At 39.9% G+C, this 19,612-nt stretch overlaps 1 pseudogene across 1 annotated transcript; it reads right to left on the bottom strand.

Moving 5' to 3' along the window:
• Positions 1-219: 219 nt before the first annotated feature.
• On the bottom strand, positions 220-4,325 carry LOC307044545 (solute carrier family 28 member 3-like; annotated as a pseudogene). The gene is made up of 7 exons: positions 4,093-4,325; positions 3,048-3,078; positions 2,728-2,797; positions 2,506-2,626; positions 1,580-1,675; positions 1,120-1,290; positions 220-249 (listed from the first exon to the last, which is right to left on the bottom strand). The product of its transcript is annotated as a solute carrier family 28 member 3-like (transcript).
• Positions 4,326-19,612: the final 15,287 nt, after the last annotated feature.

Below are 19,612 nucleotides of genomic sequence, written 5' to 3'. Positions count from 1 at the left end.
TTCCCTCTCTGTGGGTGTGTGAAATTCGCACATGGGAACACACCTCCTGCCCAGAGAGAGGATAACCATCTGACCTTAAGCCTTTGTTAGAATTAATGAAGAGACTGTCATTTGCAGACAGCGTGCTCGTGCACACAGGATACCCTCCTCCTGGTCCGGACAGATTATTTCAGTATAATGAGCCAGTTTCTCTGCATCTGCCCGTCCAACCAGTCTGACTCACTGGTCTTTGGAATCGGCCTGTTGAATCTGACATGCAATGAACAGAAAAAGAAGACACCAGTGACATCCAGTGGCTGAGCATTACACTGCTTTTACTTGTTGCCTTAATATTACAGTATCACTGTAGTATCAATGAAATGGTATCTTAGTCTGTAATAACTGTTATACATTTGTTTTAATGATATTTGTAGTATTTATATGAATTTCTCAAGTGTCAGCAACTAAGACATTAAATATATCTAGAGAAGCTAAAAAGTGCTATACTGCAAGTACTGATTCCTCATATAAATATTATAGTTAATGGAAAAAGACAGAAAACCAACCACATAAAAACTTATATATTTTCTTTGAGAAGTAGATCTCAAGAGTGCCATCACAATGAAAACATGTCTCCTTAATAATATGCTGAGTTTCATCAATTATAATTAACATCTTCAATAATAATCAAATGCCTCCTCAATCGTCAATTTGAGGGAAAGGGTATGAAGGGCCATAATTAAAGTTATCCGTTCCATACAGTTTTTTCTACCCCAAGGCCCAACTACGACTGATCGTCACCACAAAAAAACTGCTCTCCTACTGGACCAATTACACAGGCAACTCATTTAATAAAATAATAATAGGACAAAGAGAACTACACAATCTGAATAAAACAAGAGTACTGGGGACACATAGACCTCCGCTAAGACTTTGTCCTATCCCGCAATGTTAACAAAAGAAACAAATCATTTGTGTATCCACCCTGTGATTCCCATCCACTACAACATTTAATTGATTCTTACTACACCCTTCTACTAGGTCTCACAAAAATATGGTTCATATTTTGTTCTGTTTTGCTGCTGACAAACATACCAATAAACATAACATCCTAGGCAGAAAAAGATGAGACCGACTCACAGAAATAAACTGCTTTTCGCTGTTGACATATTCTGGCCCTCCTGGTTTCGGTCTCATGATGAACTCTGACAACTTCTGATAGGCAACAAATTCATTGAAAAATGTCTTCATGCCAATCAGTTCAGCAACAATGAAACTGTCCTTCCAGGAAACACCCATCATGAAGGCATGAACACGTAAGAGCAGCCAGAGAACAGACAGAAAGAAGCCAAAAGTGAGTGAATGTATTCAGGTCAATGTTTGAATTTATATACACACATTTATAGTATTATATTCCACATATTTAATGTGTTTGAACTGTCAGGATATAGTGACAGCTTTAGCAAATATGACAAAAAGTTATATTTAATTACAACTGTAGCTTCAGAAAAGGAAGAAAGATGCTTTAATAAGTATTTTAACCTTTTGAAACAGTCTTTTCCTAACTATGTTCGACTTTGAGGTCCTGACTAGCGGTTACTCTCTGGGTCTCCATTTCAGGCCAGAAGATCTTGGCGATGGCCAGAGAGGCTGGAGCGGACATCACTGATGCTGACAACAAGTGTGTTGCCTCAACCTGAAAAGAGAGGCACACAGAAAAAGGTGTCAATCATTCACTTCCTGACAAAGCTGTTCAAGTCCTATCTCTACATGAGTGTTACGTTTTCGAGTCAAATCATCATTTTTAAAAGCGTTCCTAAAGATGTTTGTCCTATGTTATACATAGTTTATATATCAATGTCAAAGTCAACTTGAATGTCAATCTTTCAGTTTGTGTGTACAGACAGAGAGACAGAAATAACGTTTCCAACAATCCCGAATAGAAAAATACAAATATGTGCAAAATATGTATATCCTATACACAATCAACAGACACATTTACACATATTAAGATAAAAACACAACAACAATCAATATATACAAATCATGACTTTGGAAAGTTGTGTGTTGGTTTAATCATTTACAGTTTACAGGCAACTCACTGGCATTCCCAACCTTGCAATAAAAGGAGTCTTGATAACCAAAGTTTGATCATTTGTGTCCTGTCTTTATCCCTGTGATATCCACATTTGACTAACACTTCTACATGGACTCAAAGGAACTGATAAGAAAAACTGAGATAAAAGTTCACTGTGACCTTACAAAACACACGTTTGACCATAACTCCAGATGAATGTGTTACAATGTGTGGCAAGTTCACACAACGTCAGAGTGATGACATGTTTGATATGGATGTAAATTGCAACAAAAACCTTAATCCTCTTTTCTATTTGACAACCATTTATTTTTTAGACACATCAATTCTTCATGAGGTGAAGCAACATTTAATGTTTGATATTTAGCATTTCCTTAAAACGAGTCCTTTTAAATATAGAGTTAATTTTGACTCCCCCCCCATGGAGATACGCTACCCAGAGACGCTGGCAAAAACCCTCCTGTCATCACAGCATGGACCCAGAGCGGGTCAGCCCATTGATGTATAGACGGATCGAGAGAGGGGAGTCCGTCTGACAGACAACAATAAGGGCTTAGATTCACAGATGTAAATCATTGCATTAATGATTCGCTTCATGTTTTGTGTTTTTAGTTAGAACTGTTGTTAACCGTTCCCAAAACAAATTGAAATACAAATATTTCCAGCTGCAGCCATTGATTCTGCTGGATACGTTCCCATGGCAACATGCATTATAAATCTAATCTGTAAAATAAATCACAGAAAATCGAAGGAAACAAAACAGTGAAAAATTATAATGTAAAATATACAAATGAAACAATAGAAATCACGGTCCCCAAATATAAATGTTTTGAGGTTATTGATCGTGTGCTAATATTTTTGTCAAAGGTTGCAACACTTATGTTCAACATATGGTCAATAAGTTGGTTTTGTGTGTATGTGTGTGTGTGCACATCCTTCAACCTGAATGGGTGTTTGGAGAACAGCAGTACACCACAGAAACCAGCAGCAACACAGACACTATCCTGGAGAGAAAGACGAGGGGGGAGAGAGATAGATAATTTCTTCTTGTATTCACACTTCAGTCAAAAATGAATATAATTGTTATATGATTTCAAAGTGAATGATTTAAAGAAAGACCAACAAAAACACTAAATGGCTAGAGAAAGATTCCCAAAGGCATTGACCCCTTTATTTTGAGGACACAAGCTGTAAACAAACAAACAATCATATAATCACCTTGATGTGGTGAAAATCTTAATTCCTAAACTAGCTATCTACAACATCAAGCAACATTTTAATTCATTTGAAAGTCTATTATTTGTCCTCCTGACAAATATAAATCCAGCATCCACTCTCTTTTTAATGTTATGTTTTGCATAGGGGAATATCTCACTCTTTAGTTGCAAATGCTCCAATATGTACACCAGCTTGTGTCCTATATCTACTGTTTGAATTCCATTCGTTACAGTACATTTGTCCTATTAATGTTACACTGATATATTTACAAGTCTATATTGTGACTCACCTTTGTACTAAGTAGAAAGGTAGTCTATAAGCCTTGAGCGAGTGAATTACCTTATTTTATTTGCGCTTAGCACACAACAGTTCTTCTCACACTTTCCTTCATCCTGCCCTTTCTGTGTATTTAGTTCTCCTGCTGATTTAGCAAATAATGCATTTTCTTCAGTGTGAGGACATTGTTGTTCCCAGAAGACAACATCTGATATCCACGCTTTTTTCTATGATCCTCACATTTTAGATACATTTTCTTGCTTTGTGGACTGTGATAACAATGTGTTTTTTATTCGCATGGTGATATTGCTCTTGAATACATTGTAAAGAAAAAAACAACCTAAATATCAGAAATCAAAGGATTCTAATCTTTGGATATGCACAAGATTAAGAGGGCATTTCTTCCTATATCACGTCCTGCATGAGGCCCATTGTGATGTTAAAAGTGTCAGGCCGCCTCTGTTAGTCATCTGATAAGGAAGGTGCACAACAGGGTCTGAAATTTGAAACAGAACATTTCTCACCATCTGATCCAGAACAAGTTCCTGCTGAGAAGGTCTCTAATAGGAGAGAGCTCCTCCCGGTTGCCATAGTACTCCATCATCCAATCCCAGACCAGAAAGAATACGGTTACCAAGGAGATGACCAGCAGCACGAGAGCCCGGTTGAAGTTCAGGACACATGCAGCTATCACTATGGCAACAAAGCCTGAAACAAATTGACTATTAATATGAAATCCATCCCGCAGAGCTGGCATAGTTTTCTCTGATCAGAAAAATTAATTTGAATCATTTATTTGCTACTTTAACCTCCTCCAGTTTAAAAAAAAAACCCTGGTGTAAGTGTATTTGATGTGAGCTGTGAAATGGCAGGTGTGTGACAGAGAGATCTTCTGATAAATTGAGAACTAAACACATCCATACAGAAAGAAAAGATAGTGCACAAACACACGCCTATGTCAACATGCTTTGAGGCACAAAGCATGTAGGTTTTTTCTGAGCAGAGCAGATAAATTAAACAGTCTTTTTTAAGCCTTCATGCAGAATGAAAGTCCAATACAATACCATAAATATATTTTTATATATATATCTACAAATCTAAATACTAAAAAATCCTGACCTGCAACCTAGTTAGGGCTAAGAGCAAAACTACAACGGCAAAGAAACACTGCTGTCAAAACCAGTTGTGTTATCAGGCGGATCGGGTCTTTCTGCTCTGTCAAATAGTCCTGAAATGCGAAAGGGGAAATATAAGGGGTAAGATAAGCAGATAGGACATCAGAAGAACAGGAGAAAGGATGCTTATTTAGAATAAACTGAGAAGATCTGACATTAAGAATGTGTGTTTGGCAAATAAATAAACCAAATATGCAACCTTTTGTTTTGTTCTTCGAGAGGGCTGTCCGCATCAATGTATATCAGATCCTTCTCCTGCCACACACAAACACACAGCTTTAGGATAAATATAAACTAAATGCTTACCCTAGGTTGCTAGCACAATGACACATTACTGAGAACCTAAAGGCAAACTGGTTTAGGGAAAGCTTCTTCTCTTGTATACATTGAGCACATTCTGTCCCTGCTAAAGAAGTGTGTCTTACTGAAGTTCTAAAACAGCCTGCTTATCTTACATAGGCTAAAAGCACAGCATAGAATACCAAGCATTGCCAATAAGTTCTGGTTTGGCAAACCGTGTGCAGGTGAGAGATGCTGCTCTTTACAGTTTTTCTCAATCGCTAAACCCACTTTTTAGAATCAAAATTCATTTCTTCAAAACAAGAACATAGCCATCTAAACAGAAACACACTTGCCATAACTCTGAATATCTTTTGCAAAATGCACTTACATGACCAAAACTGAAAATACTGGTCACAAAAAAGAATAAGTCGATCGAAACAGAACAAATTGTCCTCTAATGAGAAAAATGTGTTTTCATAACTGAAACTCCGGTCACCATAACAACACATTCTACCATAACAATATACATTTCTTGCAAAGTGCTCTAAGGCACTCAAAACTAAAAATACCCCTTCCAAAACCAGATACCTTCTCCAAAAACAAACATTTGTCAGCTCATTAGAAGACTATTTGAACAGTCATTACTAAGTGGCACACTAAATACTGACTACAATCATCAATACACAAACCTCAAGCTATCGATATTGGAAACTGAACGGAAAACTGACAAGTTGGGAGAAACAAACTTATAGGAAAAACAGTATGTTACTGTAACTATGCCATTGTTTTTATTGTCTCATTTTCAGAAGAGCACCGTAACAGAAACAAAAGACGAATAGCAATACACTGGAAAAAAATAACATGGGTAAATGATGTAAATCAGCAGTAAAGCAGAGAATGAGATCTATATAGCTTTACTGATCTGCTCTTTGCCGTCTGTCTGGCCACATAGCCTCATCTACGTCACAGCGTATGTCTTCCCTTGCAAGGCAGCGTGGGAAATATCTCCTTGCGTGTCGACACCACCCTTGACAAACATCTTACTGAAGTGAGGGAGGTCTTTTATAGGATTCTCACTAATTACAATTACTATAGGAAATGCATTGATGTCAGCTGTGAGCAATTCATTTACATGGAAGTGAAGTACTCAATTCACCCCAATACAAAAAAAAACATTTCTCAATGTGCAAAAAGGAAAAGACCACAATTACTGACTGTAAAAATGTTGTATCAGCTATAGCTAATCCTCCCCATATGAACATCTCAAAGAGCTATGCAAGTCATATCAACACTATTATAGCTTTACCGGCACCATTTAAAAAAATATTTTAAGTAAAGTCATGCAAATTCTATCTTGTAAATGTTTTCAATGTAACATCATTACTGTAAGGTATACAGTACATTCCATGGAGTTACCTTTTTCAATGGGGTGATTGACTGATAACAAGTGTTAATATTTTGCACATCAAGTGTCAATTAGTGTAGCTATGGTCTAAGTTTATGAGGAAGTGTTATCCACTGTGAGAAGATTTATTTTTGTTTTGTAGACATGAGTTACACAAAAGATTTTTGATCTTTGTGTAGAGAATTGTAACTTCAGTTAGAGAATTGTGTGATCTGTTTTGCAAAACACTGCTTAGCATCTGCATTTTGTGTGATATCAATGATAAATGGTATACTGTTGTAGAGAAATGGTTTTCTGTTTCGATGGCTGTGCTGTTGGTTTGATGAAAGGAATTTTGATTCTAAATAGTGGGTTTAGCGATTGAGAAAAACTGTAGTGAGAATCCTATAAAAGACCTCCCTCACTTCAGTAAGATGTTTGTGTAAACAAAATGGCTGATCGAGTAGGTAGAGGAGCTCTGAGATGAAGAAGGAACCCTGTTGTTCAGCGAGGAAGAGGGAGGGCTGATGTTCAGAGAGGAAGAGGGAGAGCTGATGTTCAGAGAGGAAGAGGGAGAGCTGATGTTCAGAGAGGAAGAGGGAACCCTCATGTTCAGAGAGGAAGAGGGAGGGCTGTACGTATGCGTGGTGGAAGAGTTGAAAGGGGACCAATGCGAACAGTAGTTTCGGACAACACCCGTGCAACTATTGTGGACCACGTCATAAACCATGGCATGTCCCTCAGTGAGGCTGGCCAAAGGGTTCAGCCCAATATACCGAGATCAACAGTGGCATCCATTATTAGGATCTTCAGGCACGGAAATAGGTAAGCTACTGTAACCCTTTTTTACAGCACTTCATGCATTTCTATTTTGATGTAGGTTTCGATCACTGTTTTTATATTACAGTACATAACATTCTCAAATATTTATTGATAGAACTGAAAGAGCACCCCGCTCTGGTGGCAGACGAAAGGCCTTTACTCCAGAACAAGAGTCTGCCATTGTTGATATGGTTGTGGCAAACAATGAAATCCGCTTAAGGGAGATTCAGGCCAGAATAATTGCAGACCAGGATGTCTTCAGTAACATTCAGTCTATAAGTGTTGCAACCATTGACCGGGTGTTAAAGAGGCAACACCTCAGAATGAAACAGATCTATAAGGTTCCTTTTGAACGCAACTCTGACCGTGTGAAGGAGTTAAGGCACCGGTATGTACAGGTAAGGACCTCAATCACACTGATGGCTTGCCTATATTTTTAGTATGTCTGACTGCTTACAGTAATGTAAAACGGTCCTCTGTTTGTTTCATTTTCTTTAGCGAATGATGGAGCTGGAAGGCAATGCATTACCACATGTTTTTGTATATGTGGATGAAGCAGGCTTCAACCTCTCCAAAGTGAGGAGACGTGGGAGGAACCTTATTGGGCAAAGAGCGACAGTCTTTGTTCCAGGCCAAAGGGGAGGAAACATAACATTGTGTGCGGCTATCTCGACACAAGGCGTCCTTGCTCACATCCCTTTACAGTTTTTCTCAATCGCTAAACCCACTATTTAGAATCAAAATTCCTTTCATCAAACCAACAGCACAGCCATCGAAACAGAAAACCATTTCTCTACAACAGTATACCATTTCTCATTGATATCACACAAAATGCAGATGCTAAGCAGTGTTTTGCAAAACAGATCACACAATTCTCTAACTGAAGTTACAATTCTCTACACAAAGATCAAAAATCTTTTGTGTAACTCATGTCTACAAAACAAAAAAAAATCTTCTCACAGTGGATAACACTTCCTCATAAACTTAGACCATAGCTACACTAATTGACACTTGATGTGCAAAATATGAACACTTGTTATCAGTCAATCACCCCATTGAAAAAGGTAACTCCATGGAATGTACTGTATACCTTACAGTAATGATGTTACATTGAAAACATTTACATGATAGAATTTGCATGACTGTACTTAAAATATTTTTTTAAATGGTGCCGGTAAAGCTATAATAGTGTTGATATGACTTGCATAGGTCTTTGAGATGTTCATATGGGGAGGATTAGCTATAGCTGATACAACATTTTTACAGTCAGTAATTGTGGTCTTTTCCTTTTTGCACATTGAGAAATGTTTTTTTTTGTATTGGGGTGAATTGAGTACTTCGCTTCCATGTAAATGAATTGCTCACAGCTGACATCAATGAATTTCCTATAGTAATTGTAATTAGTGAGAATCCTATAAAAGACCTCCCTCACTTCAGTAAGATGTTTGTGTAAACAAAATGGCTGATCGAGTAGGTAGAGGAGCTCTGAGAGGAAGAAGGAACCCTGTTGTTCAGCGAGGAAGAGGGAGGGCTGATGTTCAGAGAGGAAGAGGGAGAGCTGATGTTCAGAGAGGAAGAGGCAGAGCTGATGTTCAGAGAGGAAGAGGGAACCCTCATGTTCAGAGAGGAAGAGGGAGGGCTGTACGTATGCGTGGTGGAAGAGTTGAAAGGGGACCAATGCGAACAGTAGTTTCGGACAACACCCGTGCAACTATTGTGGACCACGTCATAAACCATGGCATGTCCCTCAGTGAGGCTGGCCAAAGGGTTCAGCCCAATATACCGAGATCAACAGTGGCATCCATTATTAGGATCTTCAGGCACGAAAATAGGTAAGCTACTGTAACCCTTTTTTACAGCACTTCATGCATTTCTATTTTGATGTAGGTTTCGATCACTGTTTTTATATTACAGTACATAACATTCTCAAATATTTATTGATAGAACTGAAAGAGCACCCCGCTCTGGTGGCAGACGAAAGGCCTTTACTCCAGAACAAGAGTCTGCCATTGTTGATATGGTTGTGGCCAACAATGAAATCCGCTTAAGGGAGATTCAGGCCAGAATAATTGCAGACCAGGATGTCTTCAGTAACATTCAGTCTATAAGTGTTGCAACCATTGACCGGGTGTTAAAGAGGCAACACCTCAGAATGAAACAGATCTATAAGGTTCCTTTTGAACGCAACTCTGACCGTGTGAAGGATTTAAGGCACCGGTATGTACAGGTAAGGACCTCAATCACACTGATGGCTTGCCTATATTTTTAGTATGTCTGACTGCTTACAGTAATGTAAAACGGTCCTCTGTTTGTTTCATTTTCTTTAGCGAATGATGGAGCTGGAAGGCAATGCATTACCACATGTTTTTGTATATGTGGATGAAGCAGGCTTCAACCTCTCCAAAGTGAGGAGACGTGGGAGGAACCTTATTGGGCAAAGAGCGACAGTCTTTGTTCCAGGCCAAAGGGGAGGAAACATAACATTGTGTGCGGCTATCTCGACACAAGGCGTCCTTGCTCACATCCCTTTACAGTTTTTCTCAATCGCTAAACCCACTATTTAGAATCAAAATTCCTTTCATCAAACCAACAGCACAGCCATCGAAACAGAAAACCATTTCTCTACAACAGTATACCATTTCTCATTGATATCACACAAAATGCAGATGCTAAGCAGTGTTTTGCAAAACAGATCACACAATTCTCTAACTGAAGTTACAATTCTCTACACAAAGATCAAAAATCTGTTGTGTAACTCATGTCTACAAAACAACAAATAATCTTCTCACAGTGGATAACACTTCCTCATAAACTTAGACCATAGCTACACTAATTGACACTTGATGTGCAAAATATTAACACTTGTTATCAGTCAATCACCCCATTGAAAAAGCTAACTCCATGGAATGTACTGTATACCTTACAGTAATGATGTTACATTGAAAACATTTACATGATAGAATTTGCATGACTGTACTTAAAATATTTTTTTAAATGGTGCCGGTAAAGCTATAATAGTGTTGATATGACTTGCATAGGTCTTTGAGATGTTCATATGGGGAGGATTAGCTATAGCTGATACAACATTTTTACAGTCAGTAATTGTGGTCTTTTCCTTTTTGCACATTGAGAAATGTTTTTTTTTGTATTGGGGTGAATTGAGTACTTCACTTCCATGTAAATGAATTGCTCACAGCTGACATCAATGAATTTCCTATAGTAATTGTAATTAGTGAGAATCCTATAAAAGACCTCCCTCACTTCAGTAAGATGTTTGTGTAAACAAAATGGCTGATCGAGTAGGTAGAGGAGCTCTGAGAGGAAGAAGGAACCCTGTTGTTCAGCGAGGAAGAGGGAGGGCTGATGTTCAGAGAGGAAGAGGGAGAGCTGATGTTCAGAGAGGAAGAGGGAGAGCTGATGTTCAGAGAGGAAGAGGGAACCCTCATGTTCAGAGAGGAAGAGGGAGGGCTGTACGTATGCGTGGTGGAAGAGTTGAAAGGGGACCAATGCGAACAGTAGTTTCGGACAACACCCGTGCAACTATTGTGGACCACGTCATAAACCATGGCATGTCCCTCAGTGAGGCTGGCCAAAGGGTTCAGCCCAATATACCGAGATCAACAGTGGCATCCATTATTAGGATCTTCAGGCACGAAAATAGGTAAGCTACTGTAACCCTTTTTTACAGCACTTCATGCATTTCTATTTTGATGTAGGTTTCGATCACTGTTTTTATATTACAGTACATAACATTCTCAAATATTTATTGATAGAACTGAAAGAGCACTCCGCTCTGGTGGCAGACGAAAGGCCTTTACTCCAGAACAAGAGTCTGCCATTGTTGATATGGTTGTGGCCAACAATGAAATCCGCTTAAGGGAGATTCAGGCCAGAATAATTGCAGACCAGGATGTCTTCAGTAACATTCAGTCTATAAGTGTTGCAACCATTGACCGGGTGTTAAAGAGGCAACACCTCAGAATGAAACAGATCTATAAGGTTCCTTTTGAACGCAACTCTGACCGTGTGAAGGAGTTAAGGCACCGGTATGTACAGGTAAGGACCTCAATCACACTGATGGCTTGCCTATATTTTTAGTATGTCGGACTGCTTACAGTAATGTAAAACGGTCCTCTGTTTGTTTCATTTTCTTTAGCGAATGATGGAGCTGGAAGGCAATGCATTACCACATGTTTTTGTATATGTGGATGAAGCAGGCTTCAACCTCTCCAAAGTGAGGAGACGTGGGAGGAACCTTATTGGGCAAAGAGCGACAGTCTTTGTTCCAGGCCAAAGGGGAGGAAACATAACATTGTGTGCGGCTATCTCGACACAAGGCGTCCTTGCTCACATCCCTTTAATGGGAGCATATAACACGCAACGTGTCCTTGCCTTCCTGGATGTCCTGTATGACGGCCTTGTGCCACCAGAAGAGAGGGATCAAGTGAGGTCGGTTCACGTGGTCATATGGGACAATGTGGCATTCCACCACTCTCGTGACGTGAGGGCATGGTTTGAGGCTCATCCACACATGGCCATGGAGTTCCTCCCTCCATACTCCCCATTTCTAAACCCCATTGAGGAGTTCTTCTCTGCCTGGAGATGGAAGGTTTATGACCATCATCCTCATGACAGAATGCCCCTTTTGGACGCAATGAATGCTGGCTGTCGGGACATCTCTGCGGAATCCTGTCAAGGGTGGTGTCGACACGCAAGGAGATATTTCCCACGCTGCCTTGCAAGGGAAGACATACGCTGTGACGTAGATGAGGCTATGTGGCCAGACAGACGCCAAAGAGCAGATCAGTAAAGTTATATAGATCTCATTCTCTGCTTTACTGCTGATTTACATCATTTACCCATGTTATTTTTTTCCAGTGTATTGCTATTCGTCTTTTGTTTCTGTTACGGTGCTCTTCTGAAAATGAGACAATAAAAACAATGGCATAGTTACAGTAAGACTCTGTTTTTCCTATATGTAAGTTTGTTTCTCCCAACTTGTCAGTTTTCCGTTCAGTTTCCAATATCGATAGCTTGAGGTTTGTGTATTGATGATTGTAGTCAGTATTTAGTGTGCCACTTAGTAATGACTGTTCAAATAGTCTTCTCATGAGCTGACAAATGTTTGTTTTTGGAGAAGGTATCTGGTTTTGGAAGGGGTATTTTTAGTTTTGAGTGCCTTAGAGCACTTTGCAAGAAATGTATATTGTTATGGTAGAATGGGTTATTATGGTGACCGGAGTTTCAGTTATGAAAACACATTTGTCTCATTAGAGGACAATTTGTTCTGTTTCGATCGACTTATTCTTTTTTGTGACCAGTATTTTCAGTTTTGGTCATGTAAGTGCATTTTGCAAAAGATATTCAGAGTTATGGCAAGTGTGTTTCTGTTTAGATGGCTATGCTCTTGTTTTGAAGAAATGAATTTAGATTCTAAAAAGTGGGTTTAGCGATTGAGAAAAACTGTAATGGGAGCATATAACACGCAACGTGTCCTTGCCTTCCTGGATGTCCTGTATGACGGACTTGTGCCACCAGAAGAGAGGGATCAAGTGAGGTCGGTTCACGTGGTCATATGGGACAATGTGGCATTCCACCACTCTCGTGACGTGAGGGCATGGTTTGAGGCTCATCCACACATGGCCATGGAGTTCCTCCCTCCATACTCCCCATTTCTAAACCCCATTGAGGAGTTCTTCTCTGCCTGGAGATGGAAGGTTTATGACCATCATCCTCATGACAGAATGCCCCTTTTGGACGCAATGAATGCTGGCTGTCGGGACATCTCTGCGGAATCCTGTCAAGGGTGGTGTCGACACGCAAGGAGATATTTCCCACGCTGCCTTGCAAGGGAAGACATACGCTGTGACGTAGATGAGGCTATGTGGCCAGACAGACGCCAAAGAGCAGATCAGTAAAGTTATATAGATCTCATTCTCTGCTTTACTGCTGATTTACATCATTTACCCATGTTATTTTTTTCCAGTGTATTGCTATTCGTCTTTTGTTTCTGTTACGGTGCTCTTCTGAAAATGAGACAATAAAAACAATGGCATAGTTACAGTAAGACTCTGTTTTTCCTATATGTAAGTTTGTTTCTCCCAACTTGTCAGTTTTCCGTTCAGTTTCCAATATCGATAGCTTGAGGTTTGTGTATTGATGATTGTAGTCAGTATTTAGTGTGCCACTTAGTAATGACTGTTCAAATAGTCTTCTCATGAGCTGACAAATGTTTGTTTTTGGAGAAGGTATCTGGTTTTGGAAGGGGTATTTTTAGTTTTGAGTGCCTTAGAGCACTTTGCAAGAAATGTATATTGTTATGGTAGAATGGGTTATTATGGTGACCGGAGTTTCAGTTATGAAAACACATTTGTCTCATTAGAGGACAATTTGTTCTGTTTCGATCGACTTATTCTTTTTTGTGACCAGTATTTTCAGTTTTGGTCATGTAAGTGCATTTTGCAAAAGATATTCAGAGTTATGGCAAGTGTGTTTCTGTTTAGATGGCTATGCTCTTGTTTTGAAGAAATGAATTTAGATTCTAAAAAGTGGGTTTAGCGATTGAGAAAAACTGTAATGGGAGCATATAACACGCAACGTGTCCTTGCCTTCCTGGATGTCCTGTATGACGGACTTGTGCCACCAGAAGAGAGGGATCAAGTGAGGTCGGTTCACGTGGTCATATGGGACAATGTGGCATTCCACCACTCTCGTGACGTGAGGGCATGGTTTGAGGCTCATCCACACATGGCCATGGAGTTCCTCCCTCCATACTCCCCATTTCTAAACCCCATTGAGGAGTTCTTCTCTGCCTGGAGATGGAAGGTTTATGACCATCATCCTCATGACAGAATGCCCCTTTTGGACGCAATGAATGCTGGCTGTCGGGACATCTCTGCGGAATCCTGTCAAGGGTGGTGTCGACACGCAAGGAGATATTTCCCACGCTGCCTTGCAAGGGAAGACATACGCTGTGACGTAGATGAGGCTATGTGGCCAGACAGACGCCAAAGAGCAGATCAGTAAAGTTATATAGATCTCATTCTCTGCTTTACTGCTGATTTACATCATTTACCCATGTTATTTTTTTCCAGTGTATTGCTATTCGTCTTTTGTTTCTGTTACGGTGCTCTTCTGAAAATGAGACAATAAAAACAATGGCATAGTTACAGTAAGACTCTGTTTTTCCTATATGTAAGTTTGTTTCTCCCAACTTGTCAGTTTTCCGTTCAGTTTCCAATATCGATAGCTTGAGGTTTGTGTATTGATGATTGTAGTCAGTATTTAGTGTGCCACTTAGTAATGACTGTTCAAATAGTCTTCTCATGAGCTGACAAATGTTTGTTTTTGGAGAAGGTATCTGGTTTTGGAAGGGGTATTTTTAGTTTTGAGTGCCTTAGAGCACTTTGCAAGAAATGTATATTGTTATGGTAGAATGGGTTATTATGGTGACCGGAGTTTCAGTTATGAAAACACATTTGTCTCATTAGAGGACAATTTGTTCTGTTTCGATCGACTTATTCTTTTTTGTGACCAGTATTTTCAGTTTTGGTCATGTAAGTGCATTTTGCAAAAGATATTCAGAGTTATGGCAAGTGTGTTTCTGTTTAGATGGCTATGCTCTTGTTTTGAAGAAATGAATTTAGATTCTAAAAAGTGGGTTTAGCGATTGAGAAAAACTGTAATAAAACTAACTAGTGTAGTGTTGCATCTGACTGCAGGTGTTCCTTAATGTTTCCATTTATTTAATTACCATTATTTAGGAATAGAAGCAAGTGTAGCTCACCTCTGAATCAAAGGCCTTGATGTCTTTCCCCCTTTTTTTGACATTTCGTCTCTATTCCACAAAGCTTTTGTTTTTCACCGATTCTCAAAACCTGACACAGACTTGCTGGGAGACACCTGTCCTGTCCGTTTCCCCGTCCATTCTCCCTCTCCCTTCATTTTCCTATACCTTGTCCTTGTTGGTTTCTTTAAAGCGATTGTGAGAGGGATACTACTTTGCAATGTTATCTTTCAGACACACACACACACACACACACACACACACACACACACACACACACACACACACACACACACACACACACACACACACACACACACACACACACACACACACACACACACACACACACACACACACACACACACACACACATGCACACACACACACACACACACACACACACACACACACACACACACACACACACACACAGACACACACACACACACACACACACACACACACACACACACACACACACACACACATACACACACACGCACACACACACACACACACACACATACACACACACACACACACACACACACACACACACACACACACACACACACACACACACACACACACACACACACCACAAAAGCACATTAGTGACTACATTTTCTGTTTGGCAAACTTGTCCAGCTGTCATCAGGTAAAATGTCATTAAGGGATTAGGTCATCACACACACACACACACACACACACACACACACACACACACACACACACACACACACACACACACACACACACACACACACACACACACACACACACACACACACACACAGGTATAATTAATGGAGTAAACCTTAAAAAATTGGAAATAGCAGTCAGACTGAAATGACCTACCTTTTCTTTTCGACTCAGTCATTTATTTCAGACCTGAAAGCACAGTCTGAACATTTTACAATGTCCCTGTGTGTCCTTAAAAAAGTAGAATTTGTTGTCAATAGTTCTGTCTCTTTCCTAGATATATATATATTTAAAAGCCATCCCTGGTAACATTGTATTGTGTGCAAAGGTCAAGCTATAATCTCATAGTCTCTAAGTATCCCAACAGCCACTAGAGAGCACTAGTGTATAACTCCTCAGGACCATAACATACACATAGCTGGTATGTAGAGGTTAGAAAAGGCAATACCTGTTTTTATTGGGAGACTCAAAGGGAGCTTTCATTTAAAAAGGTGTGATGAGTTAATGACAGATTGATAATAGGAAATTAAACAACATATAACATCCAATTCCAATAGCATATACAATTGGTAAAGAACTATACTCCAACAAGATGAATGTAGTTTCACCTTCTTATGAAGCTTAAGACCCCCCCTCCAACAAAAAGAACAATGATCATAATACATTACTCGCATCTGTCTCACATTTGGTGGGCCGGATTTCAAAAAACCTCTCTCTCATGGGAGTGGGTTAAAAGTCAAGTTCAGAAAGCTGAGTGTCATTCAGTCCTTCTTAAATGAAAAATAAATCAAACACTTCAACTGAGTAAACATGGGCCCCACAGAAAACTGTTATATACTTCTACTCTGAATCCACATGTTAAAACTATTAATCAAGCTAAGCCAAAAAGTAAAGAAACTTAACAAAACAAGGACTGATTGTTCTGTCTGACTGAGGTTTGTTAATTCAAACACAATGTGCCAAAACTCACAGTTACTTAAGGAAAAAACTGCACTCTGGATGAGCTATTGTGTTTTCTGCACCCAGTGTGTCTAGTGTCCCACTCATGACCCAATCCCTCTGCTTCTCATAGCTTTAGGGTAAAACAGGATATGAGCCCATGTGTCTGAGACCCACATGAATAAATCATGAGAGGATTCAATGTGTTTGGACTTGAAAAAGATTAGTTATTTTGCCTTTACCTTGTATGAACCTGAAGGAATAACACATAAAGACACAACGTTCTAATCTAGAGGAAAACGTTAAAGTACAGGTAACAGCAGATTATTATCATGAAACAAAGGTAGGCCTATTATAATCAAAGGTGAATGTGATGCAAAAAGTGATTGTGATGCGACAAAATAGGATTACGGGAGCACAAATTAAATGTATTATTATTATTATTATTATTATTATTATTATTATTATAACTGTTATTATTATTAAGTTGCAAACCTAGTGTGATGACACAATAGATGATTGTGAACACCATTTAGATATTAAGTAGTTTAGTACAGTAAAAGTAGTTATTAACATAAGATTTCTAAACCTTTCATTTTGCAGTTACACTAATTCACATTTCAGATAATATTTGTGATTTGTTTTATTTGGTATCATCTATGAACAATTCCTGGAGCTGGAGCTGCTTTATGTTAATGAACAACTTTTTCTTTTAATTTAGTTAAAAATTAAAACCCCAAAACATTGTTCCCTTTTTCAGAGACACCTTTCACAAGGTTGATTTTCATCAGTTGGAGGCAGTGTTCAATTGGAAAGTGGTGATTTGTCTTTTTCAGTTAACACATATGCTTTACAATTTGAATAGGAAGCTTACTGTAATATGCGTGGCATACTAATATGCTTAGTGTTGAGTAAAACTCATGGTCACTGATTGAGATGGTGATTGCATGTTTATGGTGTCAAAGATCTTGAACACAGGTTACAACCTCTGTCAAATTATCAAAAGCAACGGAGAGTAATTAGAATATTCTTTTGATGAAACCATTTTTTAATTGGTACACCCACACGGTGCCGTGCAGAATGCGTACAACCCGGTTTCTGAGGCAGACATCCACCAGATTGGTTCAGACACAGGCAGGGCTCCATAATTACACTCCTCTATTCAGCAGCACTGCCTGTGCGTCAGTACAAACGTCATATTAGAGCTGGGGACAGGACATCGGAGAGCGGGAGAGCAGAGGAGATGAGAGGTGAGACAGGAGAAGAGAGAGAAGATAGAAGAGGAGAAGGGAGGATGGATTCGAGAGGAGAGAAGAGAGAAGAGGAGAAGAGAGGAGAGTACCTCAGAGCTGTGGTGTTTTGGGCTGTTCCTGCTCACAGAAAGATGTGCTCTAGTTTTCTGTGTCGCACGTGCAAGGTGAAAGACTGAAAAGAAGAAGCTCAGTCTTTTAAAGGCTGTGCAGCGTAAACATACTGTTGTGTTATAAATAAATCCAACGGAAGGAGCAGCACAGCGGCAGAGTGACAGGCATGCTGCCGTACAGCCTCTGCTCTGAGATGACAGATTATTGATTCAGGTCAGGTTTGGCTGGGAGCCACATATCATTATGAAAAATGGCCTAATGATTTAATAAGGTGACGCTTGGTCTAGTACACACCAGCTAAAGACTTGATGATGGGTTATTGCTCCCCCTTCTCTCTAAGTCTCATACAGTCTCATGTGATTTGTTTAGACATTACATCCACCTCTTGTATACATTTACAGTAAATGGATTGCATTTTATATAGCTCTCCTGCAGTCTTTGTGATCCCTCAAAGCGTTTTCACCCATTAACACACATTTATAGAGCGAGGCAATAGCAGCCACACAAGGTGCCACCTGCTCAGAGAGGCTAATATTCACTCATGTACACACTGTTGACCATGCCGTTGGCAGCCACTTGGTTAAGTTGACTGCAGGGCTTACGATTGATGGAGCACTGTACATCCTAAACCAATTCCACAGTGGAAGCACCAATCAGCTCAAGGCCTGACAATATAAATGCTTAAATGCATTGTTCAAAGGGAAACAGCAGATTCTTTTGTCAGGGATTTTTACCAAGGATAAGAATGTAAATGAGGCACTTGTGTGACTACGTAAACTCATAGGACCTCCTTCAGACAGCTTCGTTTTCACTGATTAACTGTACAGGTCTACTTGTGAAATAACAGCCAGATGATAATGATGATTATAGGAACGATGAGAGTGATGGTGAGACTGATTATGACAATTAGCGGCTGCAAATTGATTGCTCCTTTAGTTCCATTTACGCACATGAACTGAAACCAGCTAGTAGATAAATTAAATAACGCCTTAAACTACCCCCACCTCTCCCTCCCTCTCTTTCTCTGTTAAACAAGGACGCTCACCCTCCATCTGAAGGCCGGTGATGCCTGGCACAAAGTAGCTTTAACCCATGAGATCCCACATATTAAAACAGACGTGCAAAGGTTCACGAGTGACCAACACAAACACAAATTCAGCATGTTTTCTGGCTGAGGTGCCCTTGAGTGAGAACCACCTCTTGCTCTGCACCTGACCCTTTCCCCAGAACAGGCAGAGCAATGAGCATTTCCCTAAAGGGGATCAATGAGGTATCACATTATACACGATCTGCTCTGATGCCCTGTCCTCCTCCTCTGTTCTACTTCCCCTGCATCCAGCGTTCAGAGCACCAGTTTTCCTCACCCTCACATTTGGTCTGTCCCCTATCCTGCCACCAACCCAACCACCACCACCACCACCACCACCACCACCACCACCCATCTCTGAGAAGAGATTCATCCAAACACAGAGAACATTGTGTCGAGGAGGCTCCGGTTGAGAGAGAGAGAGAAACAGAGGGGAGAGAGAAAGAGAGAGAGAGAGGGAGGGAGGGAGGGAGAGAGAGATCCTCCTTGGCACACACCCG

Source organism: Notothenia rossii (genome assembly GCF_949606895.1).
Source record: "Notothenia rossii genome assembly, chromosome: 6".
Lineage (NCBI taxonomy): Eukaryota > Metazoa > Chordata > Actinopteri > Perciformes > Nototheniidae > Notothenia > Notothenia rossii.
Note: the sequence above shows the minus strand (reverse complement) of the source record. Positions and strands in the feature narration are given on the sequence as shown.